The 7,004-nt window shown below is 46.5% G+C and overlaps 1 long non-coding RNA gene across 1 annotated transcript; it reads right to left on the bottom strand.

Annotated features, from left to right (window-relative positions):
* Positions 1 to 2,732: 2,732 nt before the first annotated feature.
* On the bottom strand, positions 2,733 to 3,565 carry LOC311345517. The gene is made up of 3 exons (XR_014633682.1): positions 3,488 to 3,565; positions 3,278 to 3,343; positions 2,733 to 2,911 (listed from the first exon to the last, which is right to left on the bottom strand). It is a non-coding gene; the product is annotated as an uncharacterized lncRNA (long non-coding RNA).
* Between the last annotated feature and the right edge of the window lie 3,439 nt (positions 3,566 to 7,004).

Below are 7,004 nucleotides of genomic sequence, written 5' to 3'. Positions count from 1 at the left end.
TTCATATCCCCCCCATTTAGCAAATAATTCCCACCCATAAACAAGGCTGACAACAGTACAAAATAACAAACTGTTCTCATGCCTTTTGTCTACTTCCTTACTACTCTCTAAAACATCGCATGCACATCGCATGAGTGTTGCCTTACTGATCGGGGTGTGATCTGAGTGACCAGAGATGCATGCTGGGATACTGTGCCAACTGACGCCTACAGTTCTGTAGAGGTTCCCCCTCAGGAGAAACCAAATTTTCAAAAGGCTGTCGTGACATCAGTTACATGACCTGGAACGTCCGTCAAGACCGTGACAGGGACTCCCCAAGGAGAAACGCCAAAGGGTAGGCTGTGAGGCTCCCCCTCTCGGCGACTAGAATACAACAGCTCTTACAGGAGAGAATCATGGTGCACATTTCAACGTTCCTCTTCATAGACCTTGAAGCCCCAGTGAGGCTTTCTTCACCTCTTCTGAAGAGCACAACTGCAGCTCGACAGGGACGCTAGTTGGGATGTTTCCAAGATGGTTTCCGATTCAGCCCGAGAAATACTTGGATCTCAGGGCAGGAGTACAGGCGATCCAGAGGGCTTGTCAGCAGTCCATCATGTTGAGGTTAGGTAGGGAAGCCACGTTGCAGAATGTTTCATCTTCCATCTTCAGTTAGTTGGTTGGTTTCTCATCCGATTCTGTCCATTCGGAATGCCGTTAGTCCATCATCCATTGTACCAAGTAGCCATTGTCGCTTCCCATTGTTTGCATGATTCAGTCACACTACAGTCCAAGCTGCATGACACTCAAGTCATCCTGTCCAGTGTGTAGAAGGTCGAATTGAGATCCAGATGCTAGATCGCTCCAGGCTCTTGCTGTATTTAACACCCACTTTGTTATCCTCTTTGATTTAGGCCACAGACTTGAGTCATCAGAAACATCCGACCAAATGACACTCAAGGGTGTTTCAGGAAGAGTAGCATCCTCCTATAGCTGAAAATTAAAATGTTCAGGTAATACAAGCCAAGTAGAAGTAGAAAAATTTCCCCTCACACATGTGGTGCCCAGTACCAGGTTAAAGATTGCCCCTCTCACACTTGGTGCCCCATGCCAGGGCAACGATTGCCCCTCTCACACTTAGTGCCACATGCAAGGTTAAAGATCACCCCTCTCACACTTAATGCCCCGTGCAAAGTCAACAATTGCCCCGCTCACACTTAGTGCCCCATGCCAGGTTAAATATTGCCCCTCACATGAAGTAGTGCCCCATGCCATGCAAAGATTGCCCCTCACACTTAGTACCCCATGACATGCAAAGATTGACCAGTACCAGGTTAAAGATCACACCTCTTTATTTTCAGTTATTAGATTGTGTATTTACACAAACAATGACAATACTCAAAGGAATACAAAGCCAAACGAGAGGAGAGACGAGTGGAGGGTTTGTAGGTCTTTGAGAGAGGAGAGACCAGTGGTGGGTTTGTAGGTCTTTGAGAGACGAGACCAGTGGAGGGTTTGACGGAGAGACCAGCGCTGGGTTTGTAGGTCTTTGAGAGACCAGTGCTGGGTTTGACGGAGAGACCAGTGGAGGTTTTGTAGGTCTTTGAGAGACCAGTGGTGGGTTTTTAGGTCCTTGAGAGAGGCGAGACCAGTGGAGGTTTTGACAGAGACCAGCGCTGGGTTTGTAGGTCTTTGAGAGACGCGATACCAGTGCTGGGTTTGTAGTCTTTGCGCCCTGCCCTTCACAAAGAAAAGAGAACTCTTCCCGAGGCTCCCGCCAGCTTCTCCGGGGTTGTTTGCGTTACCGCACTGGACGCCTATCTCCGCCTCTCCAGATTGGGGAATCTGAACCCGACTCCCTTTCGATCGACTGGGGGTGACGGAGGCCATCGCCCCGCAGAGACGAGAGACCAGTGGAGGGTTTGTAGGTCTTTGAGAGGAGAAACCAGTGGTGGGTTTGTAGGTCTTTGAGAGGAGAAACCAGTGGTGGGTTTGACGGAGAGACCAGTGGTGGGTTTGTAGGTCTTTGAGAGAAGAGAAACCAGTGGTGGGTTTGTAGGTCTTTAAGAAGAGACCAGTGTTGGGTTTGATGGAGAGACCAGTGGTGGGTTTGTAGGTCTTTGAGAGAGGAGAGACCAGTGGAGGGTTTGATGGAGAGACCAGTGGTGGGGGGGCTAGGGCTTCAAAGCGTACGGAGGTAAAAGTTGGAACGTCCTCCGTGGTTCTCAGGTGCAGGAACCAGGTTGGGTTCTAGTTGCTGAGAGGGACAGCCCTCACATCTCGCCCCCTGGTGTGTCTCCTTGAGGAGTCCCTGTCTCCATCCTGAAGGACGTTCCAGTTCATGTAACTGACGTGACGACGGCCTCTTAAACACTAGGTTCCCCTGAGGGGGAACGTCTACACAACTGAAGGCCTCAAACAGCGCAGAACCCTCGCATGCATCTCTGGTCAGTCAGTCACACACCCTTATCAGTAGGACAACACACATGGGATGTGATGCAATGATGAGGAATGTAGTAGGAAAGTGGACGGATAAACTATCTTCTAGGGACGAATGAGAGGCATGAGAACGGGGGGGGGGGAAGAGAGAGAGAGGGCGGGGCCAGAGAGGGGGCGGGGACAGAGAGGGGCGGGGACAGAGAGGGGCAGGGCCTACGTGGGGCGGGGCCTACGTGGGGCGGGGCCTACGTGGGGCGGGGCCTACGTGGGGCGGGGCCTACGTGGGGCGGGGCCTACGTGGGGCGGGGCCTACGTGGGGCGGGGCAGGGCCTACGTGGGGCAGGGCCTACGTGGGGCAGGGCCTGAGAACCGGTTCAAACTAAACGCTGTCAGCCCACAGCATTAAAAGAAAATGTTGTGACTTACAGTTCGCAGTTTCTTCTTCTTCGTGGTTCGATCGTGATACTCACAGAATCTGTTTCTTCTTCTTGAGCTGTTAAGGAGAGCAACAAGATTAGTTTTACGGCTTGTGTGTGTGTGTGTGTGTGTGTGTGTGTGTTTTAATTAGTGATTAATCCAATAAATCCAAATAAGTTATTAAAATAAGTTATTTTTCCCATCTAACTACGACGTCGGAGGAGTCATTGTGTGACGTCATGACCCCGCCCCCCTACGTCTTCCGCCGCCAACTCCGTCATGGAGTCATTGATAAATATCTGCAGCCGCGTCACCCGGCGAAAAATATCAATTAACTCAATTAAAAACAGCTTACGACGACATACATCCAGAACTACTATTATTCAACTTATCAAGTAGGCCTAGAGTAAAAAGATAAATTATAAATAAGTGTCCTACTCACAGCAGGTCCGGATGTAGCGGGCCGTTTTACTTCAAAAAGTGTTCGTTAATTAACCCGACGGTCAACCTGGAAAACAAAAGGACCAGACGGATCATTAGTTACTTTTATAACTTCAACCGGACGTTTCTAACCATGTTTCGGTTAAACTACTAAAATAACGTCAATATTAACCGTGTAATGGAGACGGCTCAGCGTCTTTTTCAATCTAACCTGTGGTGGAGCCAACAGCTGACGGAGCGCGAGCAGCAGCAGCACAGTGAGGCTCAATGGAGACGCAGCGCGAACCGCACCGAGACCCGTGAAATAATCAGCGAATAATCAGCGGAACTACATGCAGGTGTGCGCCGCCATAGATATGTGTGTGTGTGTGTGTGTGTGTGTGCGTGCGTGTGTGTGTGTGTGTGTGTGTGTGTGTGTGTGTGTGTGTGTGTGTGTGTGTGTGTGTGTGTGTGTGTGTGTGTGTGTGTGTGTGTGTGTGTGTGTTGAGCGGGGGTGGGAGTGGGTGGGTGGGTTTGGGTTACAAACTGTGGGTTTGGGTTTGTGTGTTTAAAAGGTGAACGATATGTGGATGAGTGGGAATAAATGGTATATATTATGTGGATGTGTGAGTGTGGTTTAAAACCATATGGAGTAGAGGAATACTGTTACTACCAGGAATTGTATGCTGATTGAAGTATGAAATTACACCGTATGATGGTGTATTTCCTTTTGATGAAAATAATAAAAATAATAAAAAAATAAATGCCTAATGTGTAACATAACTAATTAACTATAACTGTATTGATACAATTACTATTATAGAACATAAAAAAATAGAACACAACTTACTTAACTTAAATATGCAAATTACAACATTTGGGCAAATTATGCAACTATGAAAGTCTTTATAGTTGCATTTGTTTATTCACAAAATAGAAATGCTATAACGGCATAAAAAATAATAAAATCAATCAGCTCAGATATTTATTGTCAAAGTGATGAAGTTATCAAAACGTACAGAAATCCAAATGACACTAAATGTTTCAAATTACATTAATAAAAGAATACATTATATTGTTACTTTAATATTCTTATATTGTATATTTGAACAGTGTTCCAATATATTAGTCAAACATTTACATGTATTAAATCTATATCTGTGCATATTTTATACAAACAAAAACAAGGCGATGACATTATAGTCATACATCAAATATCCGTACAGTCACACCCAATTCATAAAGAAGACATTTATTGCATTGTTACACAATGCATGGACAAACAAATAAAAAAAACGAATTGATTGTATTTATTTAATCAAAGGAATCAGTACATTCCCCCCCCCCCCCCCCCCAAAAAAAAAAAAAATAGATTGCATTTCATATCTAACGCATTTTTAATCCAAAGAATTTTCGAAAATTAAATGGTCAGATATCTATAATTTCTGACCATTTAATTTTCGAAATTTTAGGTGAAGCCAAGCTTCCCTTGCAGTCGAGAAGTCGCCACTACAAAAGAATGCAATGCAACTAGCGGGATCTAAACAAACTAAGCTCCAGCGAATTACCACAATGCAGAAGTAGTGGAGAATGGCGAAACACAGCAACTCTAGCCTACTCTCAACCAAAATAAAAATAAAAATAATCGCCGCCCGGTGCAGCAGTGTGAACTGCCCCGTTTTTAGAACGTCTCAGCCCGTCTCGCAAGGAGTCGCAAGGAGTTGCGAGTTGCAAGCAGTTGCGTCGCGAATCTTTGGTCTGAACTGGCACATTGCTACCTGGTCTGTGGGAAACACTGAAGTAGGCCTACGTAATTGTTTCATTTCATTGACAAGCAATTCAATTATGGTCATACTCTTGTTTGCTAGCGGCTACGATTTCAGTACTATTGAAGATCTTTGCTCCTTCTCAACTCTGTGGTAATGTTTTTTTCACAAAATACAACCAATAGTACGTTAATGTTAAATCTTACTTGTGAAAAGTAATCCCCTGATTCCTATTTTCGACGGTCCGCTCATTTGAGCAGGAACACCAGCCCGGCATCCGTGTTCTCTTCTGTAGACGCAACCTGTCAGCTGTCAGCTCAGGCTGCTCATCACCACTCCAAGATGGCGGCCGAATTTCTCGCGTCACAGCAGCCAATGCTGCGTCTACTTATAAGATGTCTATGGTTGTACCTACCAACAAGGACATTTCCGGGTTATAAAAAATACATAACCCCCCCCCCCCAACAATCCCGATCGCCCCCCCCTCCCCGTCAACAATAAAAACGGAGTCGCGGGTGTAATCCGCGGGTCACGGTTTTCTTGGTACTTTCAAAACCCACCACAGAAACAGTTGGGGTGTGACAGCTCCGTATTGTATAATCTTTATGAAAACTCAGTCAGAACAACACCAGAGGATGGGCGGGGAGGGGCAGTGGACACACACACACACACACACACACACACACACACACACACATACACATACACATACACACACACACACACACACACTAAAAAGTGCTGGGTTAAAAAATAACCCAACCTTAACCCAGCTACTGGGTCACTATTGGACAGAACACATGCTGGGTTGATTTGACCCAAGTCTGGGATTGTTGACCGGGGGGGGGGGGCGATCGGGATTGTTGACCGGGGGGGGATCGGGATTGTTGACGGGGGAGGGGGGGGGCGATCGAGATTGTTAACGGGGGAGGGGGGGGGGCGATCGGGATTGTTGACGGGGGGGGAGGGTGGACACGTGGGACCCGTGACCCGCGTCTTTGAGGTTTACACCCGCGACTAAACCGTGAAGCTTGCAACCCTGCATCACCGTCACCTTTGCCGTGCTGGCAGCGGTGTGGAAGTCTCCAAATAATTCCAATTTACGTATTTTTTATAACCAGGAAATGTCCTCGTTGGTAGGCACAACTCGCTATTTTACGTTGAACTGCAACGTAATCCAGTGTTCACGAAAACGTGTACTGTCAACGTATCCTTGGGCATTACGTCAGTTCACAACGTTTTGCTGGCAGGAACGATCTATATCCGCGTAACATCTAAACTAAAGCTCATATGCATTCTCTGAATCAAGATTGTGAACAGAAAGTACACATTTCTCGCTAAAAATGTTATCAAAAAATGTGAAGCTACAGAAACGGCCCTAAAATGTAGCATTTTACACGGCTGGCCGCCATCTTTCTTCTGTGCTGAAATAAGAAACTTAAAAGTCACGTGGTGCGGGCGCAGTCTCCACTCTTTACAATGGAACGTTGACATGTAACGTATTTTGGCCCTGAAACGTTGACTGAGCTACGTATCCAACGTTCGTAGAAGAGTACTCTGGGAACGTTTTTCTCTGGCGACTGGGTTGCATTAAGGCACTACAACTGTCAAGTCCACCACAAAGAGGAGTTGGGAGAGCCAGGTAGGAGATCCTTGGAGAATGGGATGCAAGAACTGCCTCGCCGAAAGAGTGGGAGAGGCTCAGAGTACGTAGAGTACATGTTACATGTACTCTACGGTACATGTAACACAGGTGCGGAGGTAAACGGTAGTGTGTGATTAGACATGGACACACACACACACACACACACACACACACACACACACACACACACACACACACTATAGGTAACTGTTTCCAAAGTAGTTGAGCAAGGCATTGAGGCAAGGCGAGGTGAGGTGAGAATATGTTGGAATTCAATCCATATTCCCGGCACCGGTTTCAGCAACGACAGTGAGCCAGATCGAATACATTATTTTAAA

This window comes from Micromesistius poutassou (genome assembly GCF_964030765.1).
Source record: "Micromesistius poutassou genome assembly, chromosome: 6".
Lineage (NCBI taxonomy): Eukaryota > Metazoa > Chordata > Actinopteri > Gadiformes > Gadidae > Micromesistius > Micromesistius poutassou.
This window is presented reverse-complemented; position numbering and strand designations above follow the sequence as displayed.